We start from the raw sequence: 13977 nt of genomic DNA, 5'->3' as shown, positions 1-13977 counted from the left end.
AAGAAAAGTGGGAAGAAGTGGATTTACCGGGCAGCAGAGTTCAGGATGGAGTGTAGGGGAGCAAGATTGTTAGATGGGAGACTACAGAGGTGGGAGATGATGCCAATTTTCTAAACAGTATCCTACACTCTATTAAATGCAGACCATTCATTTGACTGGGCAAAGTGCAATACTACAGGATAATGCATTGAAAATGTATTGCAATCCACAAATATATAGAAGCCGGACCAAGACCTAGAGACATTGCATTAAAGGAGTTGTCCAGCTTTGGAGCCACCAACCCTTATTGTTTGGACATGTGCACCTGAACATAAAAAAAGCAGTCTCACCTGCCCACAGTCCTGCCGCTGCTCCATTCCCAGCTTCCCCCAGTCACAGGCCTCATGGCCTTTTTTCTTTGTTCAAGGGCACAGGTCCGAACTATAGGAGTTGTTGGTTCGAGGACCAGACAACCCTTTTAAGAAAGGGAATTGTCCAGATAGGACAACTTCTTTTAGCTCTTGTGTATATTGCTTTCCTAGTTGTAGCAAATATTGCTGCACAATGCTCTGGCTAGGGATGTATGTACATCCATTTATTACATACAGTACCTGAACGAGCATGCCACTATATTTCTTTCTACGGTATTTGGAGGTACAGGCAAAGGCTCTATATATTTGTACTCTATGATGTTCCCATACAAAACAGAGCCACAATTTTGTGGTGTGCATGATTTTCTTTCAATTTGCCTACTAATAAAATACATACAGAACATTCCCGGATTTTCAGTCTCTGATAATTATCTATACTGTTCACTACAAGCAGGTACTAAGATCACATTGGTGAACATCGTGAGTAAATAGGAGAAATACTTAAAGCAAAGGCTTAGTCAAATCAACCTGTTTACTAAAATATTTCACTTTACTGGGAATGTATGTAATAAATGAAAGGGGTTATCCAACCCATATAATGCCCACAATGGTACCCCGGCACCTTCTGATGCCTGCGCGGCCAATACCATGTAGTCATAGGAATGAGCCTCCCTAGCGTCACTCGTTTAAGGCGCGGCCTGCTATTGGCTGCCCCCCCCCAACGCCAGATGTTTTGATCTGCAAGACGGGGAGATGCAGAGGCGGCCGTGCGTCTATTAAAAGCGACACGGTTTCCAGACAGCAGGGTAAGTATGACCAGTGTGAGGGGCCTGGGCATTTTGGGGGGGGGGGGGCATTATAGGGGTTGGATAACCTCTTTAAGGATGGCCTACTGCACAGTAAGCATTATTTGTGTTTATACAGTAAGTTCCCAGCTGAGACCAACCTACTGTAGCTGTCCTTTTTATTATTTCTGTGCATTTTGTAGTTTAGAAAATTATCTATTGGTTTGCAGCAAATACTGCACAGCCTGCAAGCATCAAAGACACACAAAGCCCCCGTTGAGCCTGACACTTGTTTTTCATTTCCAGGCATTGATTTTTCTCAGTCCAGTCAACATATTTCATTGGAATAAACTGTTAGCACTATCAGCATCAAATATTGATTACTGCAAGTCTAAGATCCCCACCTGAGAATATGTAACCTTAATTTCCAGCAGGTTACATCGGTTATCACCAAGCGGCTGGAGGTACAAAAGGAATCATTATACAGTCCAGAACGTTCACATAGCTCTTTGAATACACACTGATCGTAACCCATAAAGACAGGCTATGTGACAGCAATTATCACTGCCTGGAAATGAGGAGCCATGATGGAAATGATGTAACTGCCTTCTAGAAGTGCATCAAAATGACACATAAGAGAATTACCATGGCGGCTGTGAGGTGCAAAACAGAGTGAACATTACAGGACGCAGAGGCCATTACAGTGTAAGACACTTAGCCAAGAAACACACATAGCCGACACAAGGTCCAAAAAACTGTGCCCAAATGTACTTTTGCCACAAACTGGCAGTCATGACATTGATTTCTAATCTCCACACAGTTTTTTTTGTAAGAGGCAAAGAGATAATACTGTTTATGTCTGAAAAATAGTGAAGATAAAAAGTAGGGGAGATCCTGTGGGGCTTTCCATTCTGAGGGGAGAAAGCAGCTTACATGCTATTACAGCAAAGAAGGGGCCCAATAGGAAATTTAAGGAGGAAGGGCCTACTCGAGGAGCAGCTTTGCTACTGCAAATATGTTCAAGACATAAAGAGCCACCCAGCAAACATCTGCCGATCTCCGCCACTCTAGCGAGAGCACTGCAAGGTTTACCGCCCATGGAACCCCTAAGGCTGTATTTGTGCTCCTCATCCCTATAGCTGCCAATCAGATCACTTCTTCTTTAAACATGAGTGTCATGAGGAAAATATAAATTGTACATTTCATTGGCCTAGTCAGGCAGTTTTGTGTACAAAGGACTCTGTACTGTAAAATTAATTACTGTAGTAATCCACCTTCCTTTTGGCCAGTTTCACATTGGTGTGTTCGATAGGGGAGACACACTCCATGTGATGTCTGCATTTCCCAGACCGAACACTGCTCTTTGGAAATCACACCATTATAATGATCTATGATACTGTGAGCTTGTACTCACATAATGCCGTGAGTACAGCACTGAAGATCTGTAGTCAGGCAGGAACTGACAACATCATAAGTCATTATAGGGGTATTACAGGTTCAGTAAACCGCCGCCATCTTGCTTGAATATCTCGCACAAAATCCTCTGCGCGGTGATGTATGAGGTCACCATGCTGACATCATCATGGGCCACGCAAGATTTTGCGTCAGAACTTTAAGCAAGTGTCACGGCCATGGCTATGACCGTGACTCCTGAACCGCATGCGGTTGTCAGCGGTTTAGTTGGTTGTCAATCACAGGTGAGGGCTGTGGTATTTGCCTCACCTGTGGTTGCCGCTGGCAACAGTATGTATGTGGCAGCATAGCAGTATGAGCTGTGTCATTGCAGCTTGCTATGTTGTGCATGCGGTTTCGTGTGATGTGTGCACTTGGTCTTGGTTTTATGTTATTGTGTGCACGTCCCCTTTAAGTGGTGTTTTCCCTTCCCTGGTGTTGGAAGGGTTAACTTCCTTCCTAGTGTGTGTGTGCACTGGGTGTGTCTGACTGTGGGTGTGGCTACTTGGCCCTATAAAACCTCAGTGGAAGGCAGTAGTCAGAGGGTGCTTCAGCCATGCTGCTGGAGACATCCTCCTGCTGGTTACCATCCTTCCAGTAAGGGCCACCCTTCCGGTCATAAAATCCTTATCCCTGATGTTTAGTTTATGTCCTATGCTTTTGGTTGTTTTTGCAGCTATGAATGTCCTGGTTCCTCTGTGTGCTTATGTGTGTGGTGTTTGTCTATGTTTGTGTGGACAGCGTTCCTGAGCACAGGTTCCAGTCAGCAAGGCTGTGGCAGGTTAGTGTGGAACAGTTAGGTGCACCTGCCATATTCATAGGCTGTTCTTGTTCCCCTTCTCCCTGCTGCTTGGCCAGTGAGACCCCTGTTCCTCCGTGCCTAGGAGGAATAGGTAGTCTTACCCTCCTCCTAGTTCAGGGCCGTCCTGAGGGCTTCCAGGGACTATTAGGTTCCAGTGTATGAGTCCTCCCACCATCAGGGTCGGCTCATGCGGACAGGAGACAGGGTCAGTGCTAGGGACGCAATAGGAGGTGACCTGCTCCCTAATGCTGTTGCCCTGGCCGAGTAGCGACCGGACATTTCTGAGCATTGCACGGCTGAGGGTTTTCCCCATTCTCAGCCGTGACAGCAAGATGACGGTGGCCGACCGTTGCGAGCAAATGAATGACGTATGATCTTTCAAAAAAAATTTTTACACCATTTTTTAATTATTGAATGCACCACAGTTTTACGGTCTTTGTCCCTATGAGGAAAGACTGACCTGTGCCCTTTATTCTCTGGCTCAGTACAAATACAATGATTACAACCACATATGTATAGAGTTTTTTGTGTTTTAATATTGAAAAATAAAATTAAAACTCTGACAAAAAATATTTTTGCTTTACATTGCCATATTCTGACTCCCATAACTTTTTAAGTTATGTCTACCAAGCATTTTTTTGTAGGAACGATCTGTAGTTTTTATTGATACCATTTTGGAGTGTGTGTGACTTTTTGATCACATTTTATTCAATTTTTTGGGTAAGTGAAGCAATGAAAAAATAGCAAATTGGTAATTTAGACTTTTTTACGTTACGGCATTCGCCGTATGGGTTGAATATTTTTATATTTTAATAGTTTTAGGTGTTTTTGGACATGGTGATGCCCATGATGTATATTTTTTTATTGTTTATGTATTTCTTTTTTTATTCCAGGGTGGTGTGATTTAAATTTTGAAATTTTTATTTATTTTTTCTAAAATGTAGCTTTTCTTTAAACTTTTTTTTAGTCCCTCTAAGGCTACAATATTCACTAGTTATATTAATTATAGCTTATACTGTAGTTCCATAAAACTACAGTATAAGCTGAATTTGCTGTTATCCTATGTTGACCTGCCACCTTCAGTCCAACATAGGAACTGCAGCTCTAATACGCTGGGCCTATTCAGAGAGACACGGCGTATTAGAACGAAGGAACGGCCTCCCTGATCGCCGCACGGGGGAGCTGGTCTTAATCCAGAAGTCTGTGCTTCTGGGTTTTTCACCACTTAGATGCTATAGTCACGCTTGACCACGGTATCTAAAGGGTTAAATATCTGCGACTGGCATTATTGCCGATCACAGATATTACTCGCAGGCCTCTGCTGTTTGAAACAGCTGAGACTAGACGGCAATGGCGCCCACTGTGTTCGTGAGTTGATGCCATATTTAAAGACCCTCTACAGTGCTGGGAGCCTAAAGATTAAACGGCCCACACTGGCAGAATCAATCCATATTGTTTAACCCCTGAGATGCTGTTAGATCAGGAGAATGGTTGTCATAGGATATCTGAGCACTAATTCTTTCCCAGCCTGGGACACTCATGCAACACTTAGACAAGACCGCCGTAAATACTGGTGGCCTAGCTTAAAGAGGTTGTCCGGGCTTTTTCTATTGATGACCTATCCTCAAGATAGTAGCGGCTATCATGAAAAGGCATATTGGTGGCTACTAAGGTGTTAATAAGAACTTTCACTGTTTAACCCCTTAAGGACGCATGACGTACTGGTACGGCATGTTTCCCGAGTCCTTAAGGACCCATGATGTACCGGTACGTCATGGCTTTAAAATGCGATTGCGGCGCCGCGGGGGTTAATCGGAACGGGATGCCCGCTGATATCATTCAGCAGGCATCCTGTCACAATGCCAGGGGGGGTCATGTGACCCCCCCCCGTATCGGCGATCGCCGCAAACCACAGGTCAATTCAGACCTGCGGTTTGCAGCGCTTTCTGCAGTTTCTGAACCCCGCGGTCCCTGACCGCCGGGATCAGAAACTTTAAAATGCCAAAAATATAGATTTTTCACCCCCCTGCACCCCCGAATGAATTTTTTGCCGGCGAGTGGTGCAGGGGGGTGGGGGGGTTTGCGGGCGGTGCAGGAGGCGGGCGGTGCGGCAGGCGGGATCGCGATCCCCCGCCCGCCTCCTCTTGAATATTCATTGGTGTCCAGTGGGAATACCAGAGTGTCAGCACATTGCTGACACTCTGGTATAAACGTCTGACATCTGTGCTGTGATGTCAGCCGTTTAACCCTTTCCATACCGCGGTCCGTAACAGTCAAGGAGCTCCCTCCCTCTCCCATCGGGGGGCTGCTGTGCCTTTGCAGCCCCCAGACACTATGGGGTTACAAAGGGAGGGAGCCCCCTCTTTACCCTTCCCCGTCTGCTCAGTCGTGGCAGACGGGGTAGGTTCCCATGGCAACAGGACGCCTTCTCAGGCATCCTGCTGTCCATGGTGCTGAACAGATCTGTGCTAAAGGCATCTGTTCAGACAAAGTGTAAGTAAAATACAGTACAATACACTATATAGTGTACTGTACTGTATTATACAGACATCAGACCCACTGGATCTTCAAGAACAAAGTGGGTCTTGGTAAAAAAAATAAAAAATAAAAAAAGTGAAAAAAGTAAAGATAAAAAAAAACCACATTTATCACTGAATAAAAATGTAAAAAATAAAATACACTACACATATTAGGTATCGCCGCGTCCGTAACGACCTGATCTATAAAACGGTCATGTTACTTTCCCCGCACGGTGAACGCCATAAAAAAAAAAAAAACTATGAGAAAATTGAAATTTTGCCCACCTTACTTCCCAAAAAAGGTAATAAAAGTGATCAAAAAAGTCACATGTATGCTAAAATTGTACCAATCAAACCGTCATCTCATCCCGCAAAAATCATACCCTACCCAAGATAATCGCCCAAAAACTGAAAAAAACTATGGCTCTTAGACTATAGAAACACTAAAACATGATTTATTTTTTTTTTTTAAATGAAATCATTGTGTAAAACTTACATAAATAAGACTAAAGTATACATATTAGGTATCGCCGTGTCCGTGACAACCTGCTCTATAAAAATACCACATGATCTAACCTGTCAGATGAATGTTGTAAATAACAAAAAAAAAAAACGGTGCCAAAAAAGCTATTTCTTGTTATCTTGCCTCACAAAAAGTGTAATATAGAGCAACCAAAAATCATATGTACCCTAAACTAGTACCAACAAAACTGCCACCCTATCCCGTAGTTTCTAAAATGGGGTCACTTTTTTGGAGTTTCTACTCTAGGAGTGCATCAGGGGGGCTTCAAATGGGACATGGTGTAAAAAAAAAAACAGTCCAGCAAAATCTGCTTCCAAAAACAGCATGGCATTCCTTTCCTTCTGCGCCCTGCCGTGTGCCCGTACAGCAGTTTACGACCACATATGGGGTGTTTCTGTAAACTACAGAATCAGGGCCATAAATAATGAGTTTTGTTTGGCTGTTAACCCTTGCTTTATAACTGGAAAAAAAATATTAAAATGGAAAATCTGCCAAAAAAGTGAAATTTTTAAATTGTATCTCTATTTTCCATTAAATCTTGTGCAACACCTAAAGGGTTAAAAAAGTTTGTAAAATCAGTTTTGCATACCTTGAGGGGTGTAGTTTCTTAGATGGGGTCACTTTCATGGAGTTTTTACTCTAGGGGTGCATCAGGGGGGCTTCAAATGGGACATGGTGTAAAAAAAAACAGTCCAGCAAAATCTGCCTTCCAAAAACCATACGGTGCACCTTTCCCTCTACGCCCTACTGTGTGCCTGTACATATGGGGTGTTTCTGCAAAGTACAGAATCGGGGCAATAAATATAGCATTTTGTTTGGCTGTTAACCCTTGCTTTGTTACTGGAAAAAATGGATTAAAATGGAAAATTTGCCAAAAAATCTAAATTCTAAAATTTTATCACCATTTGCCATTAACTCTTGTGGAACACCTAAAGGGTAAACGACGTTTGTAAAATCAGTTTTGAATACCTTGAGGGGTGTAGTTTCTAGAATGGTGGTTTCTATTATGTAAGCCTCACAAAGTGACTTCAGACCTGAACTGGTCCCTAAAAAGTGGGTTTTTGAAAATTTCGGAAAAATTTCAAGATTTGCTTCTAAACTTCTAAGCTTTGTAACATCCCCCAAAAATAAAATATCATTCCCAAATTGATCCAAACATGAAGTAGATATATGGGGAATGTAAAGTAATAACTATTTTTGGAGGTATTACTATGTATTATAGAAGTAGAGAAATTGAAACTTGGAAATTTGCAATTTTTTAATAAATAAAAATGATTTTTTTTTACTTCATTTTACCAGTGTCATGAAGTACAATATGTGACGAAAAAACTATCTCAGAATGGCCTGGATAAGTCAAAGCGATTTAAAGTTATCAGCACTTAAAGTGACACTGGTCAGATTTGCAAAAAATGGCCAAGTCCTTAAGGTGAAATAGGGCTGAGTCCTTAAGGGGTTAAAGGGAAAACAATCTGTCCTGGTCATATGATGGTCCCACAGGTGCAAGATTAGTTACAGCATGCATACCAGAGATGTGTCTTGCACCAAACTATGCATCTGTTTCCCTTAGGTGATCAGGACAGATTTAACCATTGGAAGCAAGCAATGAAGGTTCCTAGTAAAGGACTACAAGCAGAGATTTTGAAACCATAAGTAAATTATATGGAAAGAATTATATCTATGAATAAGCTGTACCGAATTCCTATGATTCAAAACACCACAAATATCGAATGAATAAGTCGAATGACAAAGAAATGACAAAGAACAGTATGTACAGTAATTTTAGCTAGAAAGATAAACTATGAACTAAATATGGGTTTTGGAATAGTGCCTGAAACACTTGCTCCACATGTATGTGGTGTAATGCAAAATTAGAGATAATGTGATGTTTTCATTTCAGCTATGGTGCTATGCCCAGAGTTAGCCTTTTTAAAATAACATTATGCCAATAAATATTGTTAAAATGGCTTTAGGGAAACCAAAGAATTAAATGTCAAAAATTGAGGTAAGTGAAATGTCCATATATGTCCACAGTTTTAGGCCTCTTTCACATGGGCGCAGGTAAGGGCCGGATAGGATGCGTTCAGGAAAAATCGCTGCGTTCTTCAAAAAATAAATAAATAAATAAAAACATTACTCACCCCATCCACTTGATCGCGCAGCCGGGATCCTCTTCTTTGTTCTTCTTGAAGGACCTGCAAAAGGACCTTTGCTGACGTCAGCGCAGGTCCTGCTGAATGAAGATAGAAGGTCCTTCTATCTTCATTCAGCAGGACCTGCGCTGACGTCACCACTCTCACCACGTGGTGAGCGCGATGACGTCAGCGAAGGTCCTTTTGCAGGTCCTTTCAAGAAGAACAAAGAAGAGGATCCCGGCTGTGCGATCAAATGGATGAGGTGAGTAATGTTTTTATTATTTTTTAACCCTCAATTGACATTTGACTTTGCATTCTGTATTAGAATGCTATTATTTTCCATTATAACCATGTTATAATGGAAAATAATAAAGTAAATGGTGTCCGGGTTGATCATCACTCGTCACCTTAGCAACCATCTGTGAAAATCGCATCCGCACTTGCTTGCGGATGCTATGCGATTTTCACGCAGCTGCATTCATTTCTATGGGGCCTGCGTTGAGTGAAAAACGCAGAATATAGAACATGCTGCGATTTTCACTCAATGCACAAGTGATGCATGAAAAACATTGCTTATGTACACAGCCCCATTGAAATTAATGGGTCAGGATTTAGTGTGGGTGCAATGCGTTCATCTCACGCATTGCTCCCGCGCAGAATACTCGCCCGAGTGAGAGGGGCCTTAGAGTGCATTCACATGACCATATGTATTTTGCAGTCTGCGACAAATATGGATGATTTCCGATTGACATCCTTGTTGCATCCGTTTTTTTTTGCAAATCCATTGTAGCAATGCTTATCCTTGTATGCAAAACAGACAAGAATAGGACATCTTTTTTGCGGAACTACAAAACGGACATATGGATGCAGACAGCACACAGTTTGCTGTCCACATTTTTTGCAGACCCATTGAAATGAGTGGGACCCCATCATATTCGCAAAAAATGCAGATCAGATGCGGACTAAAAATACGGTCCTGTGAATGGGGCCTTAATTCTGGTCAATGTGCCATCTAAATCGAGCAATGGAAAAGTTGACTTGAAATAAAATACAATAGGGTTGCCTTCACAAAGAATATGTTGTTAATTAACTCCTTCTTTCCTGGATTGTTAGGGTGAAGCGACAATTACATGGGGATACAATGCTGATAATTAGGCCAGGAACTGAACATTATATCAACAAGTCATCCCACAGGGAACAATGAATAATCTCACCTGCTGCTATTAGACAAACAGCACACAATAAATGCAATGTGTATCTAACCTCCCTTTCACCCCGTATAGTAATAAGATCCCACACTGCCATAAGTGTTACTATTAGCTAAATCTTCACATAAACGTAACAATAATTATTGTTTATTAGTGTTTAGTGTCTTTTTAATTTGTCAATAATCCTTTCTCTTTTTATTTATATTTATGTCCGTATCTATGGGTGCTACATTCCTACTATTCATTTGCCTGGCTGCCTTTTAGCTCAGCTCCTTTAAGGGTCCATTCACACGTCCATGGTGTGTTGCGGACCCGCAAATTGCGTATCTGCAACACACCCGGCCGGCACCCCCTATACAAATGCCTATTCTTGTCTACAGCTGCGGACAAGAATAGGACATGTTCTATCTTTTGCGGAGCTGAGGACCGGAAGATCGGGGCCGCGCTCCGCAAATGCGGATGCGGACAGCACACTGTGTGCTGTCCGCATCCATTCCGTCCCCACAGAGAATGAATGGGTCCGCACCCGTTCCACAAAATTGCGGAATGGATGCGGACCCATTATTTGCGGACGTGTGAATGGAGCCTTAGGCAGAGATGTGATCTGTGACAACAAGGAGCCCGGGGTAGTCTGAGACTATCTCAAACTGTAATCTCTTTCATTCCTTGCAGCTCAAATTCAGATTGCGTCTGTGTATACACAAGGGGCCTCATTTATTATGAACCTCTATGCCAGAAACGAGTGTAATAAAAGTTGCACGCTCACATTTTACGACTTTTTTAAATACCCATGCACCTAAGTTTAAGCACACATAGCATTTTTACACTGTCTTCGCCATTTAGAAGTTGTGAGGGGCAGGGTGGGGGTGTGGTGGAGATGAGGCCATCAGGCCCAGGAAATTCACTAACATTTTCGTCAGTTTCCTGGTGTCAATGACAACTGTAATCTAAGAGCATGGACTGACAGGGCATGCGCCTTATTTATGATGAGGCTCGTGCTTTGTCATAAATTAAAGGCTATGTACACCTTCGGAGGCAATTATTTTTTGATGATTGCATTTTAAAAAATTTTGGGAAAAAATTATTTTTTCAATTGGCCTATATTAAAAATATTGAGCGGTTCTGCCACAAAGAGTTAAAGGGGTTGTCCGGGATTGGGGACATTGCTCTAATAGTACAAGTGTGGCATACACATTACATACAAGCAGGTAGTACCTTTGGCACAGATTTCTGCAGCCCCGTTTTCATCTTTGAAATTCATGGCCGGAAGTTACTGTTTTCTTCTCCTCATTGACGTACCGGGTCCCTTGCAGGCAAGCAAAGCTTCCTCTTCCGCTGCTCAGGGAGCCCGGTGATGTCACTGGCAGTGAATGAATGAATGGAGGTGAATATTGATGAGGGGCGGAGTTACAGCGGCTGGCCGACAGCCCACTAAGCCCCGCCCCTCCAGTCCGGAAGAGCTCCAGAATAAATGGAGGTGAATATTGATGAGGGGGCGGAGTTACAGAGGAGCAGAGAGACAGCTGTAACCACCTGATGCTGCGCTGCCCCAGGACCCACAGGGCAGTGCAGCCGGAAGTCAGGTAAAGATAAACAGATATATAAACAATGAGTGGGGGACCGTTGGAGCCACATAGAAGTGGCGAAAATAGCTGAAAATATATGGAGGCACCTTTATTTAGATGTACATTGTGATTAAACGTGTATTTTTAAAAAAACATTTGGTCCCGGACAACCCCTTTAACTGTTTTTCTAGCTGTGTGACTGGTACTTTGACGTTGTGAAAACCAGTTGGATGACTAGTGAAACATCTTCATCAGAGCTCCAGATGGCAACCAAAATGGTGGCCAGTGCGACTTAGAATTGCAAAATGGTGACAAGACTTTGTTGTCTTGTCGCCATTTGCGCCTAGTCCCTCTGCCTATTTAAGCTCTGCGGGCAGTGGATCGTGTGTACAGGGCTGTAAGGTCAGGATGCTGTTAGCATGATGAAGGCCGGCATGGCGAGAGACTGCCCTTGGCAACCAATCGGACCTGTTCATGTTCTCTGAGCTGCAGGCTGACTGGTTGCTATGGGAAACTGCCACACAGAGGATATGACGCCCCTAAAAGTTCTTGTCTGGTGGAATAATTGGGGGTGACTGTTTAGGCTGGATAGCTGCAGTTTTTGGTGCACCTCAGCGGTGATGTGTGCACTGCCGCATAATACATTAAAACCTGCATACAGCCTTATGAAGGTTTTATGATTCTAGAAAAACCCTTAGGGTCCATTCACACGTCCGTGTGTGTTTTGCAGGTCAACGGATCCATGGATCCGCAAAACATCGTGCTGCCCCATAGAAATAAATGGCTCTGCAAAATGCGGAACGAAATTGTGGATGTGTGAATGGACCCTTAGGGTCCATTCACACGTCCGTTGTTTCTTTCCTGATCTGTTCCGTTTTTTGCTGAACAGATCTGGACCAGATCTGGACCCATTCATCTTCAATGGGACCTGAAAAAAAATCAGACATTGAGCTGTCCGTTTTTTTTCAGGACCCATTGAAAATGAATGGGTCCAGATCTGGTCCAGATCTGTTCCGCAAAAAACGGAACAGATCAGGAAAGAAAAAACGGACGTGTGAATGGACCCTAAGGGTGTCATTTATCATACTGGTGTAAAGTAGAACTGGCTGAGTTGTCCATAGCAGCCAATCAGATTTCACCTTTCATTTTTCACAGCTCCTTTGGAAAATAAAAAGGTACAATCTGGTTGCTATGGGCAATTAAGCCAGTTCTACTTTACACCAGTTTCATGAACCCCCCTAGTTCTTAGTAAATCCTTAACAGTAATTCTGGTTTATAGTAATTTTGGTGTGCTCACACGTGGCAGATTTATTGGAGACATTTCTGTGACTGTCCCATTCAACTGAAGGCAGTAAACTATGTACCTGTTGCAGGAACAACCCCATTCAGATGATTGGAAGTGCATTTCGGTCACAGAAATTTCTATAACAAATCTGCTGCGTGGGAATACACCCTTAGGCTACATTTAAACAAACGTATTTTGTTTCCGTGTCCGTATGTCCGTTACGTAGCCCTTAAAAATAGATAGAAATTGTTCGTTTTGCGGACAAGGATAGACATTGTTACAATGGATCCGCAAAAAAAAGATGCCATCCGTTTTGTTTTGCGGATCCGCAATCTGCGGACGTCAGTGCTCCAGATGGCCACCAAAACGGTCGCCAATGCAACTTAGAATTGCAAAAATGGTGACAATAGTTTGTTGTCTTGTCACCATTTGCGCCTAGACCCTCCGCTGCTCTGCCTCCAGCAGACACACGCTGCAGACGTCTGCTGGGTGAAGATCCACCCCTCACACTGTGGCCAATGATGGTCTTGATGCCACTGCAGCCAAACGCTTTCATGGAGAAACCCAAGACAAACAGCAGAGACCTGGAAGCAAATGAGCCAAGGACCAGCACCTAGGGATTGCCAACACGAATCAGGCTAGTCTGACAGGTCATGGAAATGAGTGTACAACCCCTTTAACTGCGTGGGCTGCGGCTTAGAAAACCCCATGCTCCTAAGCGTCCCAGCTATATAATATGTATTTTAAATTTGGCGACTAATAATTTCATTTGGCTCCTACATTTTTCAGGTTAGGAGCCAATGGCTCCTTTATATTTTTTTTTGTCTGGAGCACTGTTCATAAAAAAATAGAAGTCCAACGCTCTGATATATTACTACTGATATACCACAACCTGAATGAGAACCTTCACAGACACGGAGAGTGGCTCTAATCTTAATAGCCCTGTAGAAGATGTAGATCCCATAGAAGTTGATAATCTTCTAGAATATTATTTTGCCTCCAGTCGATGCCATGAATAATACACTAGTAATGGAGTCATAAAACACAGCATGGTATATGCTCCAATTATTCTAATTGTAATGTGATGCATCCCATGTAAACATATCCACTTCATGTTTTTTTTTTTTAAAGCAAATCTTGTAGTAAATTCTAATTACGTGCAGAATAGTTTGTTTTCGGTGAGGTCATAGTTACTGAAGAGATACATTATATTTTAATAATCAGACACATCCTGTGACTGTTCTTCCACAACACCAGTAATTCTAAGAAAATAATGATGTAATTTAGATGAAGGTTTCGTGTGTTCTCTACAAGTAGCAGATGCCAGGTTTTGCCTGAAGGAGAATAAACTTAATG

At 42.7% G+C, this 13977-nt stretch overlaps 1 protein-coding gene and 1 long non-coding RNA gene across 2 annotated transcripts in view; both read right to left on the bottom strand.

The window, feature by feature from the left end:
* Positions 1–13977, bottom strand: part of PTPRM (protein tyrosine phosphatase receptor type M) — an 855321-nt gene that overhangs the window by 460160 nt on the left and 381184 nt on the right.
* LOC121002838 lies at positions 1112–11119 on the bottom strand. The gene is made up of 3 exons (XR_005779336.1): positions 10901–11119; positions 2183–2192; positions 1112–1123 (listed from the first exon to the last, which is right to left on the bottom strand). It is a non-coding gene; the product is annotated as an uncharacterized LOC121002838 (long non-coding RNA).

Source organism: Bufo bufo, chromosome 5 (genome assembly GCF_905171765.1).
Source record: "Bufo bufo chromosome 5, aBufBuf1.1, whole genome shotgun sequence".
NCBI lineage: Eukaryota > Metazoa > Chordata > Amphibia > Anura > Bufonidae > Bufo > Bufo bufo.
Note: the sequence above shows the minus strand (reverse complement) of the source record. Positions and strands in the feature narration are given on the sequence as shown.